The following is a 22606-nucleotide window of genomic DNA, read 5'->3' as shown; positions in this document are numbered from 1 at the left end:
CTTCTTCAACCATTATCTGAATTAAAAAAAAAAAAAAAAAAAAGAAAAAAAAAAATTTAACCCTAACTAACCATACTGTCATGCACTTGTCCTAATAAACTAACCTACACTGTAGCACTCAACACTTTGATGAACATTGTTACTCAGCTGATAGAGTTGTGCTCTTCCTGATGGCTTGTCGTACAGAACTTGTAAGTCGCTTTGGATAAAAGCGTCAGCTAAATGACTAAATGTAAATGTAAATGTTGTGTAATGAATTCCTTGTTATTAAGCAGCATCGAATTAAAACGCCATCTTGGGGCCCGGGAAGATAGTATACCAAATGTTGCTTTTAGTAGTAAATAACAGTGATCTGATAGTGCATTGGGTATCATTTCCACTTCATATTTATCAAATAGTCTCGGGGATGCAAAGACATAATCAATTCTGGATAATGTGTTATGTCTCGCCGATCGACAAGAGTACTTTTGGGTCGTGGGATTAAGTGAACGCCATAAATCATTTACACCTGTAATCTTTGACCAATCCTTTAATGCTTTAGATGAATTTTTTTGTTCGCTGGAAAAGGCGAGGTAAGATTTGTCCATCCTTGGATTCCAAATGGCATTAAAATCCGCACCTATTATAAATGAGTAATCGGGATGGTTTAACATTTCATCGGTTAGTGTAGTGAAGAAACCCTCTTCGTACAAATTTGGGGCATATACCGCTGCCAACGCTATTTTCCTGTTATTGTGTACAATCCTAGCTATAGTTATACGTCCATCCGCATCCGACCATACCCCCTTTAATTCAATATTTAGCTTACGTCTGACGACTATGGCTACACCTCGAGTTCTCGTACCAAAAGAAGAGTGACTAATATTATGGTATATGTTATCCGCTAACGTATCTATGTCTTCCTCTAAAATGTGCGTTTCGCTTAGTAGAGCCACGTCCACATGTTCTTTTTTCATCAGTGTGAGCACGCTTTTGCGTTTGTGTTGTTTGTTTATCCCACCAGTGTTCCATATCATTATATTCAAACTAGCCATAATCTATGCATGTTTTTGTGTAGTTTTTGGTAATGCTTCTGGAGTGCGAAGCTACAATAGATGTACATCCAATTATTGAGGTCCCGTTGAGAGCCGAGCTTAAAAACATATATATATACAAATAAAAATCCCCTATTTTCCCCTCACCCAGAGAGTCGTACAGGCCTGTGTTCCAAAAACACATCCTCTGCGTATGACTCCCTCCCTTAGGCCACCGGATTGCCCAAACTGAGTTTTGTAATCCTAATCTTCCTATGCTAATTGCCATAGGATCTAACATTTTCATTCTAATACAATAGAATGTCGCTTTTGGTCTTGCGCCTTCCCTTACTGTAATGAAATATTATGAAAAATGAAAAAAGAAGAATAAACTTTCATCGATATATTCATTTGAACCTTCTACTTACTTATGTAGGAAACATCAGAAAAAAGGAAAAGATTGTAGAGAAACATTAACACCTTAATATGAAGAACAATGGGAAAGAACAATGTAAGATAAAAGAGAGAGAAAAAAAAGATAAAAATAAGGAGTGAGAGATAGAATAAAAACTCAACGTGGAGAAGCCACTAGAACAGAATTGAGTAATTAGATAAAAGAGAGTGGAGTGATTACTTAAATTGTTAGAATAACCTTGTTGTGCTCATACAGGTGTGGTTGATTTTTTTTTAAGTTTTATTAAGGCCTGATTAAACTTCAGTCAATTGATCATATGCTTATGCTTATACACACCGGATGTTAATGTTAGAGTTGCAGGCCTTCGTTGTAATGGTGCATTATATTCTAGAAGGTTGTAGAATACACTAGTATATACTAACAGACTGTTGTTATGTTCCAGAATGATCTTCCTACCCAGGGTTCATGACTTCATGACTTCATGTTTATTTTTTTCTATGCCTATTTTTATTATTGTATTTTGCACAATCAATGCGGGCATGACCACCCGCATTTCACTGTATGCCCTGGTATGTATGTGACAAATAAACCTCTTGATTCTTGATTGATTGTCAGTGTCTTTGGATGTACAGCATTATGACAGCCGTGCATCTGGTGTCTGACGGGGCCTCATCCATTCGGAGCGTAATGACAGAGCAGGACGCCTGCAGGCAGCGGAGCGTCTGGGCGCTTCGTATCATCGCCGCTCGCCGCTCTGTCGTCTCCACCAGCGAGGGGCTGGTTGTGTGGCAATAAAGGTATCTTGTATCTTCTATCTTGCTTGAGTATTCCTTCCATGGTTAAACTTAAATAGGCATATAAACAAACATAAACAACAAACTACATGTAGCTCAATTAATTGTACTCGTTAGTCTGGCCCACGCACGGCTCTCTGGGGGACATATCTATTTACAAAAGAGTACAGTTCGACTATACTTACTTTACCTAAATTTAGCAGGCAGCGCTAAATATGGCGAGGACAGGAAACAGAAAAACAAGGCTGTAATGTTCTAGCACTGATATGAACGCATGCTCACCAAGCAGGTGATGCACTTTGTTCTGCTGCCTACGGTGCAGCAGGGTGACAAGATCTGTTCAGAGATGAAAAAGATTATCAACGGTTTATTTCTATCCATTAACTCCAGGCTGCATTTATGAGATGAGAGAGCGCCATAGTCCTCATTTCAGTGCCACGGGTCGCATCCTAATGAGAGAGAGAGAGAGTTTGTGGTCATAGCCAGTGCGTGCCTGCGCTGAAGGAGAGAGAGAGAGAGAGAGAGAGAGAGAGAGAGAGAGAGAGAGAGAGAGAGAGAGAGAGAGAGAGAGAGAGAGAGAGAGAGAGGGGAGAGAGAGAGAGAGAGAGAGAGAGAGAGAGAGAGAGAGAGAGAGAGAGAGAGAGAGAGGGAGAGGGAGAGGGAGAGGGAGAGGGAGAGGGAGAGAGAGAGAAAGCTCTCCAACTGTTACAGATGGCAGCCTGAATAGAGTTCTGAAATGACTAAGGCATGGATTGCTGGGGAAAGAAAGTCACTTTTGATCATTTTGTTTGTGCCATAATTGCCCCAGAGGGTGCAGGTCACAGGTCAAGAGCCACATGCAGCTCCGAAAAGATAGGTTGCTGATCGCCGTTTCTAGGCGTGGTTGGCATCTGCGTAGGTGCTTCCCGTGCACGTTCCACATGGTCTACAGATCTGCTATAGTCTCCTCCCCAAACAGGCAACAAGCATGTCATAGACTTCATTCTAAAACAGCAAATGTGGTCGAAGTAAAAAGTAGATTTTCACATAAAAAGTTAAATATTTTTTCAATGACCCATGTGTGTCAGGGATATAAATAGGTGGTTGAAATTGGCCGATGTCTGTGTGGTGATTACCGCCGTTGCTTTTAACATACGAGCTAAAACACATTGGATTGTTAGCTACCCGTGCAGGCTAAAGTACCAGCCTGAGCCAACATCCACAAGTCATGTTACAAGGACTAAAAGGGCCGCATGAATAAGAACATCACCTCATTCACAACCATACACCAACCCCCCGCCACCCCCAAAACACACACCCCCTCAATGTGTTGACTTAAAGATCAGCAGATAAAAAGCAATGTGAATAAAGCACTGGGCCGGTGGTGCCGCAGAGGCAAGTAGGTCCGCTTCCCACCCGTCTCCTGCACCCTAAAGCCTCCCACCCAACCCCCACGCTTCCCACCCCGTCTCCACCCTAAAGCCTCCCACCCAACCCCCACGCTTCCCACCCCGTCTCCACCCTAAAGCCTCCCACCCAACCCCCACGCAAGAATGGTCGGAAAGCGGAAATGGTCTCCGAAATGGAAACAGAGAGAAGGGGATGAAGAACAAGAGAGAAAGAGAGAGAGAAGGAGAGGGTGGGGTGAACGAGGGAGAGAGAGAGAGCAAGAGAGAGAGGAAGCAAGAAAGAGAGAGAGAGAGGAAGCAAGAGAGAGAGAGAGAGAGAGAGAGAGAGAGAGAGAGAGAGAGAGAGAGAGAGAGAGAGAGAGAGAGAGAGAGAGAGGGGGAGAGAGAGAGAGCTGATTCATAAAGTAAAACAAATAGACTAAATAAAACAAAGGCAGCAGTGAAAGTGCAGACAAGGCAGGTTCTCAGGCAGGCAGGGCCCCGGCCTTATTCCTTCTTCTTCCTTCATAAAACAAGACCGTGTCTTCCGTTTGGCTCGCGCATCAAGGCCCCCCCCCCCCCCCCCCCCGCCCCTCTGCACCGTTTGTGTGTGTGAGCACCGTTCCAGCGTTACACAACCAGTTATAGCGGAGGTGGGGTTGAGGGGGGGCTGTGTGGTGTGTGTGTGTGTGTGGGGGGGGGGGGGGGGGGGGCAACGTATGTACTTCCTGGCCTCAGCCCCTGGCACTAAGACAAGACTCTCGCAGGAACCTCAGGGACAGGAAGTGTGTGTGTGTGTCACACTTCTGTTTGGCCTCTATCTATCTATTCCCCTGATGATCTGAATGTGAAAATCTGGCAAAGCAGCAGGAATAGGATGGAGGAGAAGAAAAGAAAAACCGCAATGCACACACACACACATACACACACACACACACACACACACACACAATACACACAGACGTGATGTAGCCGGCACACACTCACACACACTCACACACACACACACACACACACACACACACACACACACACACACACACACACACACACACACACACACACACACACACACACACACACACACACACACACACACACACCTACACAACACACACAATACACACAGACGTGATGTAGCCGGCACACACTCACACACACTCACACACACACACACACACACACACACACACACACACACACACACACACACACACACACACACACACACACACACACACACACACACACACACACACACACACACACACACACACACACACACACACACACACACACACACACACACACAATGCACACATACGTGATGTACCCAGCACACAGCAGACAGTACAACACCAAGACCAAGGGACTTCTATCGAAGTTGTGTCCACCTATAAATACTTAGGCCTTTTAATTGATGACAACCTTTATTTTAAGTCCCATATTGACCATTTTAAGAAATCAAAGTTAAAGTTAGGCTTCTTTTTTAGAAATAAGTTGTGTTTTTCTTTTAATGCCAGGAAATGTCTTGTTGCTGCCACCTTCTTGCCTGTTTTAGATTACGGTGATGTTCTGTACAAGGATGCATCTGCACACTCTAGTCTCTTCACTTGTTAGACGCTGTCTACCTGTCATAATCACAGCTAGAGCCTTCTTCACTCCTCCTCATCCTCCCTCCACATTCTCCGCACACCTTCTTCACTCCTCCTCATCCTCTCCCACACTCACAACGGAAGCCTCACTTCCTTATATGGGCAGCATCCGTTCCCCGGGTTCACACGCTGCCGGCTCTTCACTCAACACAGCTGTCACTCATCCCCTCGTCAACCAGACGGTACTTCAGCTGGCGGATCCTGTTCCATCTTCGTGGGAGTGTTAAACTACCTTCCAAGACCTCCGCTCCAGTGTCCCTCCTACCTGGACATCCCATGCTGGCACTGCACAAGGAGTGCTCCTGCTCTCACCCACGACACAGCCCTGTGTCTACCTGCCTCGTGCTGCACAAGGAGTGCACCTGCCCCAACCTCAAGAACATTCTCCCGTACTGCACAAGGAGTGCACCTGTACTAACCCCAAGAACATTCTCCCGTACTGCACAAGGAGTGCACCTGTACTAACCCCAAGAACATTCTCCCGTACTGCACAAGGAGTGCACCTGTACTAACCCCAAGAACATTCTCCCGTACTGCACAAGGAGTGCACCTGTACTAACCCCAAGAACATTCTCCCGTACTGCACAAGGAGTGCACCTGTACTAACCCCAAGAACATTCCTATACCTGTCTGTCGCACATTCCATTTGTCAAACTGTCTGCGTTGGGGAATCTATATTAAAACACCCTAAAACGCTCCATTCTCTCTCCTCCTGTGTTCTGCTATTGGGCTCCACCAAATCCCATCCTCACACTACCATGGGACGTTGAGATTCATTACTGGTTGTAAGCCCCTTACACATCATTGTACCCTCTACTCACTTCTGAATTGGACGTCTCTACACTTGCGTAGGACTCTCCACTGGTACTGCTTCATCTATAAATCTCTCCTCTGTCTGTTCCCTTCTTACCTGTCGTCCCTCATGGTACAGAAACAGAGTAGTTTTGGCCTGCTGTCACGGGATCTTTTAACTCTCTCTGTACCATTTTGCCCGCACAGAACTCGGAAAAACAGCCTTTTCCTATTCTGCCCAATCCACGTGGAACTCACTGCAAAAGGAACTGAGGCTCCCGAACCTAATTCCCATTGGAGATTTTAAGCTTCTTATACGCAATATTGAAAGGGCATCCATGGGGGCCTGTTCTTATTTTTGCTCTTTCATAAAATGTATCTAGATTTTAGTCTCTCTTAGACTTGTAGTTGTGTTACTTGTCTTGTTTTTGTCTGGAACTTGTTTTGTGTACAGTATTTGTTATGTTTGTTTGGTGGATCAGGTCACTCTTGTAAAAGAGAAATGGGCGGGATCCACAAAGGGTTTGCACGGCTTTTTCCGACGCAAAGCCGGTGCATATCGCTCTGAAACTCTGTTTGGTATCCACAGAGGACGTGCAACGGGTGAAATGAGGTGGCAACTGCGTTCCGTCAGCATTGCCTCCGGTGCAATTGGCGTGTATTTAAATGAGGTAATATGGGCGGAACATGTCCCCTTTCTATGTAAATAAGCCTCGTCCAAATCTGCTCGGTATCCACAAAGGCCGGCGCCAATTGCACCGACCAGTTAATGCTACGCACCTACCGTCTTCACAGACATGGTGGTAAATAAGGGCAAATCCCTAAGCACTATAAAGAGACATCATGCCAGCATCACTGCCAGCGTCACAGGTGATCATGGCAGCAGTAATTGTTATATATATTATAATATATATTCATTATATAAAGCATGTTGAACTGCAATCCGTGTATGAAAGGTGCTATATAAATATGTTTATTATTATTATCATTATTGACTGCATTGACTGTTCTAATTGTACCACTTATGCTCCAGAATAAACTTTTCATTTATAACGTGTCGTCGGGTCCATGAGGATTAGATGCTGGAAGCTTATTCTGGCTTATATGATAATGCAGGTTCTATTATCCTAACTAAACATTAAATACAACTTGCTCACTCACAATATCCATCAATTATAAAATATCTTCACTGGCACAGTGCCTAAATTGTCAAGAGGGGTGTGTTGTTGCGGGAAAAGTTACAGTATAGTACAGTAGTATTATGCAATAAGGACGCTCTCTTACATTTCGTTCTGTACAGCCAGAATCTATGGACGGATTTTGTTGATTGAGGTTTTGTTGGAACACTAGAAAATAGATCTTATGAACGGTATATGATTTGTTACAGAAATATGCAGCTCCAGGCTGAGATAGCCTTCCCAAAGTGGCATGATTTGCTTAAGTCTGGCAGTGAACGCTATTATAAATGAGGCTATAAGCGACTGACTGATGCCACCTTACATTTCGTCTTGTACTAAGATAAGCACAATAGAATAGAATATAATTATGAAATCAAATATAGGCCAGGGCTTTACAACTTAACACATTCGGCGCCAGACCCGAGATATCCCGGGTTAACTCACCATGCGTTGGGCACCAGACTCGAAATGTCTCTGGTTTTGGTAGTTTATTCCTTTATTCGATATTTTTTATTCATTATTCATCCAGGGACCTCTGTGTTACCATAGGGAATGAGTCTGAGGTTGCCAAAGTGCAATACCGGCCGCATCCAGCTAGGCGGCGGTATCGAGCACCCTTTGTAACCTTGTATCTTGGCCTGTGTAATGGCCAAACGTCTCCGGTTTCATTTTTCCTTGTCGGGCAAGGGGAACGGTCCTCCTGGTTCCATTGAAGCGCGTCAAATATCCCCGATCCATATGTTGTGGTGGATTATGCCATGGACCAAATGGACATTGGATGTACCAGATGGCGATCAAACAATTGGAATATTATTTTTGGAATACTCCCGATCACAGGTAAGAACGATCTGACGTCAATTTTAGCTTGATCCTGCAATGCTTTTACACCGATCGGGCTGATAAGCGTTTTTGGGGCTGATAACCCCCCCCCCACCCCTTTCATGCATTCATGATGGAACATAATACCTATGATATAGATTTGATTTCGGAATAATAGCGTGTACAGGCAAGAAACGGCAACGTCTATAGTGGAATTGACGTATAGGGCTATAACTCAGCATTTCATGAATTACCCTAGACCAGTGGTTCTCAACTGGTCTAGCCTCGGGACCGAACATTTTCCTTAGTCATTAAGTCGCGACCCAAAATGTTTAACCACTATGATATTTTATGTAAAAAAAATATTTGCAGTAATACGCAATCTTTCAAAACATGAAATAAACACAAAAACGTGCAACAAAAGTGCAACTATTGCTAAAAACCCAATGAAATAAAAGAATAATAAATAATATATGCTTCTTAGCAGATTTCTTAGCTTAACATAACATACCTAAACTTGGGGGAACTAATGGGATAACTGAGTTTGCAACAAAAGTGCAACTAGGGCTAAAACCCAATGAAATAAAATAATAATATGCTTCTTAGCAGATTTCTTAGCTTATCATTGTTACTCACATTTTACCCATTCACACACCGATGGCGGAGGCAACCATGCAAGGTGCCAACCTGCTCATCGGGAGCAATTAGGGGTTAAGTGTCTTGCTCAAGGACACATCGACACGCTGCCTGGGAGGAGCAGGAATCGAACCGGGAACCTCCGGATTGCCAGACGACTGCTCTACCTCCTGAGCCACTGTCGCCCCTAATGGGATAACTGTACTGGGGTTGCAACAAAAGTGCAACTAGGGCTAAAAACCCAATGAAATTAAATAATAATAATAAATAATTATGCTTCTTAGCAGACTTCTTAGCTTAACATAACAGACCTAAGTTTGGGGGAACTAATGGGATAACTGGGATTGCAATAAAAGTGCAACTAGAGCTAAAAACCCAATGAAATAAAATAATAATAAATAATATGCTTCTTAGCAGATTTCTTATCTTAACATAACAGACCTACGTTTGGGGGAACTAATGGGATAACTGGGGTTGCAACAAAAGTGCAACTAAGGGCTAAAAACACAATGAAATAATAATAATAATAATAAATAATATATCCTTCTTAGCAGACTTCTTAGCTTAACATGCAGGGAACTAATGGGATAACTGGGGATGATGTTTGCTCCTGACAAGAGTCTCAAAGTCTGGGGTGATGGTAGACAAAGCAACTCTGAGGTCATGCTCAATGTCCAATCTGTTCCCCCGCTTTGTCTTCAGCTGGACCAGAACTGAGAAGCCACTTTCACAAAGATAGGTAGTAAAAAAAAAAAAAAGAAAAAACCTTTTTCTTTTTCTTTTACACACACATCCGCGACCCACTCAAAATGGCCCCGCGACCCACTTTTGGGTCGCGACCCACCAGTTAAGATAAACACTGCCCTAGACCGCTCTAAAACCATACTTATATTCACCAGGGTATAACACGGGAACGTATAGATGGAAAAATTCATTCTTTTTCACATATTGAACGATAGATAGGTGATGTCAAATGGGCCATAGTATTGTATCCATGGCTATAATATAGAATATAGTTATAGCTCTACAAACAAGGTGACGCACTCCTATCGTTTAAAGCGCAGCCTATAGCTACAGCGGGCCCCAACTAATAGCTGGCGCCGAATGAGTTAATAAAGAGATTGAATACAATTAAATGGGATATAAACTAAATTAAATATAGCACAATAGAATAGAATACAATTATAAGTGACAAATGTAATTGGAATAGGACATTACAATATGCAATGAGAAAAGATAGTGACAAAAACACAGAATGCAATGTGTTAATTAACTAAATACAATACGAAATGAACGGAATACTAATGGTGAAAAATACGTTATGTGCCTAACATATTTTTCACCATTAGTATTCCGTTAATTTCGTATTGTATTTCGTTTACTTAGTAATGTATAGATAGAGCTTGCTTAATTTGTATTTTGTGTCTATGCCTCATTTCGGGCTTATTTTTCCACTTCCTGATATCAGGAGTGCAGACTGCTCCGCGAGCCACACATAATCAGTGGCGTCGCGTGGGTAAAATAATAGGGGAAGCCAAAAAGAATTATTAAAAAAAAAATGATTAAATATTTTTATTAATATATATATATATATATTTTTTTAAGTCAAGCAGTCACCATGTACACTACAGTATGGCTCGGCGGCCAGTCAAACTTTATTTTTATTTATTTAACAGATTGCAGAATGGGTACAATACAGTACGGCTCAATACACACAATTGTATAAGGGGATGCAGACCAGAGAAAGACGTTTGTCTTGTTTACATCAGGGTCATTAATACTGCTGGAGCATTGGTTCATTTTTGGTCCGATTTTTCCTTGCACGATTTTGCGCGCCGCGTGGGAGCAAATTCGAGACACATATTCGGTTGCAAAAAGGTGTCCTCTATGGCCGTGAATATTTTCACGCGGATCGGAATCACGGCGCGCCCGTGGGACACTTTTCCGTTTTGGCGAGTTTATTCCACGCTTTCGGCTTTCCTTTTCTAAGCATTTTCGGGGCTACATGTGAATGAGTAAAAGTTGCGGGACGCCCAGATGTTTCCACGATAGAAATCCCATAATAGGCTCACTTAATACAGCGTTTTTAAAATCACGCAACATTTTCAGGGTCGCGAGCCGACCTTTTCCCCTCGTTTTCGATGATGGAAGTGATTTAGGAAAAGCTTCGGCACGCCGAGAGGTACCAGTGGATTTAATCTCGCGAGGATCGGGGCAATATTCGGCCCGTGGGAGCAGTCACGGGTTAATACAATTTTCAGAGTGCAGAGGGGAGGTGTGCAGAGGGGATGCCAGACTAATTATTCTGCTCACAGCCCCGTTTTAAACTGTTAAGGTGTGGCAGTCAGCTCGAATCTGATTGGCTAGTATCGGTTTTGGACTCTACATACATGAATCACATGGTTGAGGCTGGAGAAAGACACCTCCCCCTGCCTCTCCTCTAGCTGCAGTGAGCATAGTGAGTCTGACAGTGTGTTAGAGAGAGTGAGAAGGAGAAGAGGGAGACATTAAAAAAAAATAAAAAAAAATTATAACACAGATGCACAGATGAAAAAGAATGTAAACTATATTAAAAAAAAATTATATATATATATATTTTTTTTTTCTTCATATTTCATATTTGATATTAATTCATATTTTGATAGGGCGGCCTGGCTTCCGTTGGCTTCCATAAGGATTCGCCACTGCACATAATGGGCGTGTGTGCGCTGGTATCGCATCCGCGCAATGTCCTTAGTGGATTGACTTTTTTTTGGACGTAACTAATTCCATCTGAGACATTTTCACTACCGTCCTTAAATCAAATGGGTATTTCCTCTTTGTAAATACTTTTGCTTTAAATGTCCAAAAAACGAAAACATCTGGACTAACTACATAAAACAAATTGTAATGACTCGAAAACATTTCCCAAAGGGTGTCGGGATTCGAGGCAGCGCCATTTTTATCGGCTACATGGTTTTATTGAGCGTCAGCGGCAATGTGTTCAGATTTCACTATGCTCTCCGACAAGAACTCGATAGGACACATTTAAAACCCTCCTCTCGATAGCAGTAAAAAAAAATCACCTGTGAAAGGCGTTTCCATAGTTTTGTGACCCTGTACTAGGGCTGACCCCTATTAATCGATAAATTTTTTATCATTCTTTCCAAAAGAAAAGAGGCCTAGAAGCGTGGCTAACTCTAATGGCACGCATACCAGAGGCTAACTGCCTACGAAAACAGGCACAGAGGCACTGAAAGAGGATTTCACCCATCTAATGAACACACTAGACTAGACAAATATCAAGATGTATCCATCAGTGGACCAATTGCATGCTTTTGCAGAGGACAAGAAGCCTTCAGTCGACTCCTTCAGACATTAAGCACCCCCCACAGCCCAAATGGAATGATAATTTTTTTCTTTTTTAAATATAAAAAAAAAAATATATATATATATATATATATATATATATATATATATTTTTTTTTTTAGTCGACCAATAGTCGACTAACGGCAAATTTTGGCCAATCCTAGTCGACCATCCAAATCCTTAGTCGGGGACAGCCCTACCCTGTACACATCCATACTGTCACACAATAGGCTTGTATGACTGCAGCGCACATCATGGATGCGTTACCAACCGTAAAGTGTGTTGTTATTATTATTACAATACATGCTGTTCCTCGTACTAGCTCCAGATAGGTAGCCACTGTGGTGGAACCATATTAATCAATTATGCTCGTGGACAGATCTTCCTGATCAATATACCGGTAGATGTAATAGTGAAACACACGGTTCAGAGGACATGTAGGTTAAAGGAGCTTGAGGCCAAGGCCAAGGGACAGTGGATAGAGAAGGGTTGGGGTTTAGGGGGACAGTGGCTCTCCTAGGTGTGAGATTTAAGCTATTCCTCCACATAAATCATTGCAAAGTCAAAGGGGTCCAGCTCCTGCCTGTACAGAGCTGACCGAAGCTCACTGAAATCTACTTTGTGAACACATTAAACTAAAGTAAATCTGAGTGAGCCTCAGTCGGCTCGTACAGACAGGGGCTCGACCCCATTGACTTTGCATTGGCCAACTATCCGGAGCTGGTATGAGGAACAGCATGGATTCTACTGATCAACATCGTCTTTGGTGAGTAAGAAATAGGGCCAGGGCTCCGAAAAACACAACTATCCCTTTAATCCGAAATGACTAGCAAAATTCACATTTAAACACACACACACACACACACACACACACACACACACACACACACACACACACACACACACACACACACACACACACACACACACACACACACACACACACACACACACACACACACACACACACCGACACAGTGATTTTACCTGCTCAGCAGAAATAGAGCAAGCTCTGCATCACTTTTCAAGCCCATGCACGTGCAACCAAGGTTTGCAACAAAGGAATTAAATCAAATTCCTCTCAAAATGAGATCTTTAATGAGGGAACGTTATTTGAAAATAACCGAGTTTTGGTGCGATATCATGAACAGCAGTTGGATTATTTACCCTGTGACTTCGCATAACGTGAACAGATATCGTGATGTGATTTTCCCCAAGGGGATTAATAAAAGGTACAACTAAACATATATATTGCTATCGGGGGAAAACAATTTGAGATTATTAACATGATATGAACTTCTTTCGTATCCCCCTGTAGCCCCATCACACACAGTTCAGTTCAGACTGAGCAACAGAAAAGCCACAAGATGGGGCCTAGTAATACTGCCCTGTTTGTGCACATGCTGTACACATGAGACACCCCCCCCCCCCCACACACACACACACACACACACACACACACACACACACACACACACACACACACACACACACACACACACACACACACACACACACACACACACACACACACACACACACACACACTGCCACCTACCCACTCACACTGCCCTTTCTCCGTCTCTCTCATTAATTACACCATGACATCACAATCATAAACAAAACAGGGTTTTTTTCGGGATCATATATCCATCCGCTGAGGTCAACTTCCCTTTGTTATTCCAACATGGCTGCCTTATCTTGAGTCAATTCGTTTTTCTTATAAAAAAAGAAAAGAAAAACTGGAGCACTTCTGGGTAACTGTACAGAGTGCTGTGTGGCGCAAACACAAGCACACACACGCGCATGCACACACACACTGTTTAAAGAAGAAACAATGGTAATTTTACTTGCATAGCCTAAGTAAATTTTTACACAAACACAAACACACACCCATACACAGACAAGACACACATTCACTTGAGCAGGGATATTAGGGGGATGAACGCACACACACTCACAACAGTCTTTAAAGAACAAACACCAGCCTATTGTATTCGCACTGCCAAAGTCAATTTACACAAACACACACACTAATGGTACACAGACAAGACACTCGTTCACGTGAGCAGGGATATTAGGGGGATAAAAACACACACACACACACACACCGACGTGACAGATTACAGTCAGCATCCACGACCTAGATATCAAGATAAGCGGCGCTACATGTTTTATCCAAAGGAAGCGGAGCTTGGCAGGGCCGCCGCCTGAGGCCACAACACAGTCAGGACGCTATCTGTCTCTCCATCTGTGGGACGGTGCAGGGAGGAGGAGGAAGATGAGAGAAACACCTTTCATTAACCTTGACCTTCCTCCGCTTGGTGCGTGTGTCTTTTAGTTTGTGTATGTGTGTTGTTTATGGTCTTTCATAGTGTGCATTTTAGAGTGTGTTTCTATGTGTGTGTGTGTGTGTTTGTGTGTGTGTGTGTGTGTGTGTGTGTGTGTGTGTGTGTGTGTGTGTGTGTGTGTGTGTGTGTGTGTGTGTGTGTGTGTGTGTGTGTGTGTGTGTGTGTGTGCATGTATGCGTGTGTGAGAGTATGTTTCTATACTGTGTGTGTGTGTGTGTGTGTGCATGTATGCGTGTGTGTGTGTGAGAGTATGTTTCTATACTGTGTGTGTGTGTGTGTGTGTGTGTGTGTGTGTGTGTGTGTGTGTGTGTGTGTGCGTGCGTGCGTGCGTGCATGCGTGCGTGCGTGCGTGCGTGCGTGCGTGCATGTGTGTGTGTGTGCGTGTGTGTGTGTGAGAGCGTGTGTGTAGCTAGATGGGAGATAAGGTATCCGTCTAGTGCACAAAATGGAATATACATAAATGGGAACTACTGAGTAAATATGCTAATATGGTAATCAGATGTATGTACAGTGCTACAGTATGATTACGTACAGTGATACGTAATCACTGTAAGGTAGTTATAGACAGTGCAGGCAGTAGATGAGTATAAATTGGAGATATAATGTTTCTCCATTAGAGTTGTAGCCTAGTATCAGACCTATATCGGTGCATCCCTAGAATATACAGTAGATGCAATTATTATTCTTGCGTTTTAGCTGCAATTGGTCAGCGTGTCTGTATATTACCCAGCATTTTCATCTGTAGAAAGCAATTCTTCCCTTGTATAAGTACTTTTTCTACACGATAACAAACGTATTGACACAACAGTGTGAAGAAGGTTCATTCATTTTATTTCTGAACTATGCTCATTTCCCCAATGACTGGACAAACGTGGATTCTGAAAATCTCATTCTTCTTGTCAACTGCTTGTGAGTTCCATTTCACCCCACGGATACTCTTTCACTGCCACACGACAGCCGGTTAACCCTTTCACTGTGACAATACAGAAGGTTAGCCCTTTACTATCACACAACTGACGGTGATGCTCCATCATTAGCATCATTAGCTCCGCATTAGCTAATGATGCTAATGATGGAGCATCGCCGTCGGTTGTGTGATAGTAAAGGGCTAACCTTCTGTCGTGTGGCAGTGAAAGGGTTAAGAGCCGAATGAGCTGCGGCTTTTCCTTCTAGCGCCCATTTCAGTTTGAAGTATAAATTCTGCCTTCCTCAGCAGTTTAACTTTTTGTAGTGTTGAACACGCCTATAGTTTAGTTAAAAGGGCACTTCACCAAAAAACACTGCTGATTTATTTTGCACATAATCTCCAAAAACTAGTTTTGCACACATTCAGCGATCATCGGTGGCCATATTCAAACTAATTTACACTCAATAACTGTCAAGACCAAATTAATGTTTGCAAAACTGTTTAGAGTTTTTGGATGTGTGTGAGATTATGTGCAAAATAAATCAGGGTTGCTTTTTGGTGAAGTGCCCCTTTAAGATTTAGCAGCTGCCATGCAGGATCTGACTCGTGCCAAAGAGTGTGTATGAGCCTGACATAACGAGACAACATAAATAGTTGTTCGGGTGGGAGAGAAAGTCAAACAGTCAACATTTAGGCAATTTAAATGTAGAGTATGTACCGTTTCATCCATACCCAGTTCATGAACACTTTCACATTTGTTTTTTGGTGTCTGGTAGGACATTCCAGGGAAGATTTTACATCACCAGCAGCAACAGTGGTTTGTTTGGAATAAATAAAAAGATTAAAGCCCTATTTGCACAGGACTAGTATTATGTAGGGGCCCATGGTAATAGGAAATGACCCCCGCCCGACCTCAGTGATTTCCAGATGCGCGTTTGCACAGGAGATGATTTTAATTTATAACGACGGCAAATGCACTGCCTGATGCAAAAATGGAATCAGAGTACTTCAATATTTGTTGTACGATAAATCAAATCTATGACAATCCAGCAGGGGGGAAATAATGAGCTGGATAACAGTTACAATATGTGCACCTACTTTGGATGGAAATATATTTTTCCAAGAAGGAAACTGTAGGCCAATCGATCTCCATGCTGAGGTGAAGCAGATTGATTTGGATTTTAAATGCATTTAAGACCTTCCTGTATTGATTTTACTAGTACAAAGAACAAATCACAACACCAAATTATTGAGATGCCGATTCGCACAGGACTAATATTATCAGATAATGTCAATGGTTGCTATTTGCATTTTACTTTACAAATTATGGACATGGCATATTGGCACGGGATTACGATCACAGACGCCCTCCGCAATTATTACAAATGACTAGAGGTCCCCAGGTAACACTACTTCCATGCAAATAGGGCTTACCTCAGTAGTTGGCATGCTTTTCAAGATGGAAAGCAAGACATTTGCTGCTTATCACAGCAGTATTTAAAGCAGTATGAATATTACGCTATCGAATAACATAATTAATTTGACCTCCTGCACTAGTGAATGAAATGTTAGAAATTAGACTTTGTTTTCAGATGCCTCTTGCTGTCCAGTTCAGCACTGGACAGTGCCCAGCCCACACACACTCAGCAGCTCTCTGAGTCACATGCAGAATTAGGCCCAATCCAAGCAATATAAGAGGTTTAATATATATATTTTTTTAATGCAGTTTAGGTGACAGATAATGACAGATAAAGTCCAGGGCAGGCTGGTGTGAATGAACACTACACAACAACAACCACCAAACGCACATAGCACACACATCCACACGCACACACTCACTTTAAACAGACACACTGTAGCACCCACTCCACACACTTATAGCACACACCCACTTTAAACAAACACACTGTAGCACCCACTCCCCACACTTTATATTTATGGATGAAGGATTGCACTACAACTCGTACACCTTACTGTAAATTGTACCTAAAATTGTACCTCATCCCATTTCTGCTTTGCACTAGATAGTACTGTACATTAGTACACTGCATAGTATTGTATATTATATGGTAACTCAGAACATTGTACATATGTCTATACCGAACACTGTGACCTCATTTTCTTCTTCTAAATTCATGCTATATTATGTTATTATGTTATTTGATACTATCTTGTCTAGCACAGTCTCTGGAGCGTAACAGTAAGAAGCATTTTGTATGAAAGTATTCTGTACTTCTGTATGACAACTATTAAAGAACTTGAACTTGAACTTGAACTTGGTGTGCTGTAATCCTGTCACCTCAGGTGGGCTAGAGGTTCAGAATCCTGGTGAGGGTCGGAGCACAGGGCAGTTACTGAGTTCATCAAGACACTGAACCTCTACCTCCGCAAATCTCTGACCCTGCGCTCTGACCCCTCTGGTGTCAAAAAACTTGTGTCTCAGAGGGATAATCCAAGAAACCAATTAAGTGCTTAATTTTTTTTTTATAATAATCCATCCATCCATTCATCCCCATCCATGTGTCTCATTCCTGGCCAACAGCCACAGTCTATCCGTCCACATGAATCTCGGCTCGACTGGAAGGCAAAACACTGGCCCCTAGCTCCTCCAGCTCCTCCTGCTCCTCCTGCTCGTCTCAGACCCTTAGCTCCTCCTGCTCCTCCTGCTCCTCCAGCTCCTCCTGCTCCTCCTGCTCGTCTCAGACCCTTAGCTCCTCCTGCACCTCCTGCTCCTCCAGCTCCTCCTGCTCCTCCTGCTCCTCCAGCTCCTCCAGCTCCTCCTGCTCCTCCTGCTCCTCCTGCTTGTCTCAGACCCCTAGCTCCTCCTGCTCCTCCAGCTCCTCCTGCTCCTCCTGCTCCTCCAGCTCCTCCTGCTCCTCCAGCTCCTCCTGCTCCTCCAGCTCCTCCTGCTCCTCCTGCTCCTCCAGCTCCTCCTGCTCCTCCTGCTCCTCCAGCTCCTCCAGCTCCTCCTGCTCCTCCTGCTCCTCCTGCTTGTCTCAGACCCCTAGCTCCTCCTGCTCCTCCTGCTCCTCCTGCTCCTCCTGCTCCTCCTGCTTGTCTCAGACCCCTAGCTCCTCCAGCTCCTCCTGCTCCTCCTGCTCCTCCAGCTCCTCCTGCTCCTCCTGCTCCTCCAGCTCCTCCAGCTCCTCCTGCTCCTCCTGCTCCTCCAGCTCCTCCTGCACCTCCTGCTCCTCCAGCTCCTCCTGCTCCTCCAGCTCCTCCTGCTCCTCCAGCTCCTCCTGCTCCTCCTGCTTGTCTCAGACCCCTAGCTCCTCCAGCTCCTCCTGCTCCTCCTGCTCCTCCAGCTCCTCCTGCTCCTCCTGCTCCTCCTGCTCCTCCAGCTCCTCCTGCTCCTCCTGCACCTCCTGCTCCTCCTGCTCCTCCAGCTCCTCCAGCTCCTCCTGCTCCTCCAGCTCCTCCTGCTCCTCCTGCTCCTCCAGCTCCTCCTGCTCCTCCTGCTCCTCCAGCTCCTCCTGCACCTCCTGCTCCTCCTGCTCCTCCAGCTCCTCCTGCTCCTCCTGCTCCTCCAGCTCCTCCTGCACCTCCTGCTTGTCTCAGACCCCTAGCTCCTCCTGCTCCTCCTGCTCCTCCTGCTCCTCCAGCTCCTCCTGCTCCTCCTGCTCCTCCTGCTCCTCCTGCTCCTCCTGCTCCTCCAGCTCCTCCTGCTCCTCCAGCTCCTCCTGCTCCTCCTGCTCCTCCTGCTCCTCCTGCTCCTCCTGCTTGTCTCAGACCCCTAGCTCCTCCAGCTCCTCCAGCTCCTCCTGCTCCTCCTGCTCCTCCTGCTTGTCTCAGACCCCTAGCTCCTCCTGCTCCTCCTGCTCCTCCAGCTCCTCCAGCTCCTCCTGCTCCTCCTGCTCCTCCTGCTTGTCTCAGACCCCTAGCTCCTCCTGCTCCTCCTGCTCCTCCTGCTCCTCCTGCTCCTCCTGCTCCTCCTGCTCCTCCTGCTCAGTGTGGTGGCTGTGGGAGACATGTGATGCTGAGGCTTTAACGGCAGGTCTAAATCACCGGCCTGTCACTGTGTGCCTTCATTCTGATTAATGTGCGTGCTGTGCGCCCAGGCATTAAGGCCCCCTCAATGACACACCTCCCTACTTCATGGGCTCCCTGCCGCCGTGCGCCTTGGTGCCCACACACCACACACACCTACACACACCTACACACACCTACACACACACCACACACACACACCACACACACACACACACACCACACACACCACACACACACACACACACCACACACACACCACACACACACACACACACACACACACACACACACACACACACACACACACACACACACACACACACACACACACACACACACACACACACACACACACCACACACACCTACACACACCTACACACACCTACACACACACACACACACACACACACACACACACACACACACACACACACACACACACACACACACACACACACACACACACACACACACACACACACACACACACACACACACACACACACACACACACACACACACACACACCACACACACCTACACACACCTACACACACACACACACACACACACACACACACACACACACACACACACACACACACACACACACACACACACACACACACACACACACACACAGGAAATTAATACTGAGAAACAAATGAGAGAAACATACACTGTAGAAAGACACACACACATAAATATACAGTTTTGAAATCACACAAACATACACAGAAATACACACACACACACACTCTGAAGACACATACACAAACTTAGAACTTAGAAACATGCACATTCTGAAAACACCCCCTCACACACGCGCGCGCCCAATCGCATTATGAACACGTACACACACACAAGCACACACACCCCCACACATACACCCCCCCCCCCCCCCCCCCACACACACACACACACACGCACACCCCCCCCCCCCCCCCCCCCCCCACACACACACACACACACACACACACACACACACACACACACACACACACACACACACACACACACACACACACACACACACACACACACACACACACACACACACACACACACACACACACACACACACACACACACAAAAAGCCAATAAACCAACACACTGCAACCTTGGGAAACTTGGGAGGGAGGAGACGGAAAGATTGAACAAGTGGGAGACAATGGGACTGTCAGGAAATCAAACGGCGCAGGCTAGCCTGTAATAAAAGCCCAGCTCCCGCTCTGCTGCCTGACACCATAGTGATATATCTCAGCTCAGCTCAAGGCCAGGCCAACCGACCAATCCAACCAAACACACCAGGGTGCACTTGTCCTAAACCCTTAACCGGTTAGTAAGGTTAAAAGGGGAATGTTGTTATGATCGTTCTATTGTGAGGAGGACACATGTGATAATCAGACATAAGATTTATCAACACTGTGTCTGGAGAACTCGACTGCATCGAGGAAGAGAGGGCCCAGACTTGGGGAACGTTGAGGAAATAGGAACTGCAGTTTACCAGAGGTCTGCTCTCCTCTGGGTGACATCATCTGGGGGAGCTTCTCAGGAGGGCTCATGCATTCGAGCTCTCGACGTGTCCTCCTCACAAGAGGACGATAGGATTCAGGTTAAAACCGTTAAAAACTGTTAAACTGTGAAATGCCCCTTTAAGCTCTGAGTCTAACAAATATTCTTCTAAAATCCCCCCTCCCCCTCCCCCTCACTTTTATAAAATTACCTTTAACCTCAACCCCAGTCTTTTAACATTAAGTTATTTATGATTTGGTTGTTACTTAAAATAAAAGTAAAGTAACCAAAAAAATCATACGAGATTTGAAAGTATTTGAATTGATACTACATTGAGACTCTAATCAAACTATCAAACACTTTCAAACCCTAACCCTAATAAATGGTGACATATCAGGTCAAAGGTCGAGAAGCACCTTATTGTAATGAATGGGACATGGGGGGTTTATACCTGGGGACCTGGCAGCATGCTGTCTCTCATGGCAGCTTCTGTAGTGGCACCAGATGTTGTTGGTGTCGCTATCTCAATAAGTCACACTGGTGTCTCTCTTTCTACTCTGGGCTCTGAGCGATACTCAGCAGCATCTGGCAAATTCTAATGAAAACAAAGTTTGATCATCTGTTGGCTGGAGACAGGTGGTGAGGAGAGGAGAGGAGAGAGGAGAGAGGAGAAGAGAGGGAGGAGAGAGGAGAGGAGAGGAGAAGAGAGGGGGGAGAGAGAGAGGAGAGAGGAAAGAGAGGAGATGAGAGAGGAGAGGAGAGAGGAGAGGAGAGAGGAGGAGAAGAGAGGAGAGAGAGGAGAGGAGAGAAGAGGAGAGGAGAGGAGAGGAGAGGAGAGGAGAGGAGAGGAGAGGAGAGGAGAGGAGAGGAGAGGAGAGGAGAGGAGAGGAGAGAAGAGAGGAGAGAGGAGAAGAGAGGAGAGAGGAGAAGAGAGGAGAGGAGAGAGAGGAGAGGAGAGAGGTGAAGAGAGGAGAGGAGAGAGGAGGATAGAGGAGAGGAGAGCGGAGAGGAGAGAGGAAAAGAGAGAGGAGAGGAGGGGAGAGTAGAGAGAAGAGGAGAGGAAAGTAGAGGAGAGGAGAAGAGGAGAGGAGAGAGGAGAGAGAAGAGGGGAGAGAAGAGAGGAGGGGGAGGGGAGGACAAGAGAAGAGAAGCTCAGGGCAAAGGGTAGACTGCCCTCTTCTGGTGGCAGACAGAACAGCAACAGTCACAGAACACACTCTGCCCTCTCAAATATTTTAGATATTGCATTTGATAATTCATATAATTTAAATTTAAATAAATAAATAAATAAATAAATAAATAGATAAATATTGACCTCACATGACACTACTCACACATGTGCAAATTGTTTTCTACTTGGGTTGTGCAAATATGTGTGGTGGTGGGCTGCAGATATGTGTGGATGTGTGTGAGATTAAGTGCTGTATCATGTGAGGTATTCCAGATGTAAGGTATTCCAGATCTAATCTATCTGTTCTCATGTCTGCTCTACAAATCAAGTTGCTTCTCTGGGACAATCGTTCATAATTTCCTAAATGAGCGTACTGTATATAGTGCAAATCCCATGCATTTTTCTTTTAATTTCATGGGAGATTATGACGAGTATTCAAAAACTGTACTTGGCGGAATGTATCGATCCCATCATCCCTCTAAGTGTCTCCATATATCTCAGTATACAGAGAAAGAGATAGACAGACAGATAAACAGATAGAGAGTCAGACAGACAGACACAGACTGTACTCACAACTTCCTGATGGCTCTGATTGTGTGGTTAATGCAAGTCTCCTGGCTCCGCCTAGCTCCGTGGGTCTTCAGACTCTGG

This window comes from Notolepis coatsorum (genome assembly GCF_963971535.1).
Source record: "Notolepis coatsorum genome assembly, chromosome: 12".
NCBI classification, from domain to species: domain Eukaryota; kingdom Metazoa; phylum Chordata; class Actinopteri; order Aulopiformes; family Paralepididae; genus Notolepis; species Notolepis coatsorum.
Note: the sequence above shows the minus strand (reverse complement) of the source record.